Source organism: Halichoerus grypus, chromosome 3 (genome assembly GCF_964656455.1).
Source record: "Halichoerus grypus chromosome 3, mHalGry1.hap1.1, whole genome shotgun sequence".
NCBI lineage: Eukaryota > Metazoa > Chordata > Mammalia > Carnivora > Phocidae > Halichoerus > Halichoerus grypus.
This window is the reverse complement of record NC_135714.1, coordinates 106,340,347-106,341,238: the sequence shown is the minus strand read 5'-3', so window position 1 is coordinate 106,341,238 and position 892 is coordinate 106,340,347. Positions and strand designations below refer to the sequence as shown.

Genomic DNA, 892 nt, shown 5'->3' with positions numbered 1-892 from the left:
TTAATTCTACAAGAACAATTTGTTTTTCTTGCTGTTTGTTTTGCTTGGGTCAGATAAGGATCTATATGGTTAGATGAGTAAAATGTTGAACTCAAAGAATATTAAACTATCATTCAGTTGTAGGTAAACTTTTATCTTTTTTCTTATTTTCGAGACAAATTGTCTTTTGAAATGACTTGGCATGTCATTTCAAAAAATAATAACTCTAAGCAAATGTCTATCTATTAAAGTTGACTATTCACAATCACATGCTATTTGAAATGTGGCACAAACTATTACAATAAGGTACTCTTTGGGTGAAATTAGATTTTAAAGTTCTTTGGTAAATTAAAAACAGAAAAATAATCCTGTGTTGCACAGATTCAGAATTGTTTTTTTCACAAATACCATATGTTTATAATAAAGATTATTAATCCTAGGGAATATCTTCCAACTTATGTCACTCTCTGAGAAATGGATAATTGTATACATTAAACTACTGATAATTTATCAAAGATTTTCGTTGCCAGTATCAGGCTCTTATCCAGTATAATAATTTACTAAACCCAACTTTTAGAGACTCTCACTGCTGCTGTCTAAAAGTAGAAGAACATTAAGACTATACTTTCAGGGATCATTTCTATAGTTTGTTAAAAGTAGAAGAACATTTATTTTCTCTAAGTGAGCCTTTGAAATGGAGTAACATAGGGAACAGAAAACATTAAAATACCTTATTTGTGAAACAAAGACTTGAACTTACATCTAAAAAGATTTCTTTCTAAATTACTTACTAATGACTCCATAATTATACATCACATTAATAAGACAATTGCCAGCTTTGTCCTGAGTCTATATGGGTTCAGAAATACTATGAAATAACCTAAACACCTGTGCCTCTAGTATTTTGAATATT

At 29.0% G+C, this 892-nt stretch overlaps 1 pseudogene; it reads left to right on the top strand.

Annotated features, from left to right (window-relative positions):
* The first annotated feature begins 594 nt into the window (after positions 1-594).
* LOC118522421 (small nucleolar RNA U3) lies at positions 595-688 on the top strand (annotated as a pseudogene).
* The last annotated feature ends 204 nt before the right edge of the window (positions 689-892 follow it).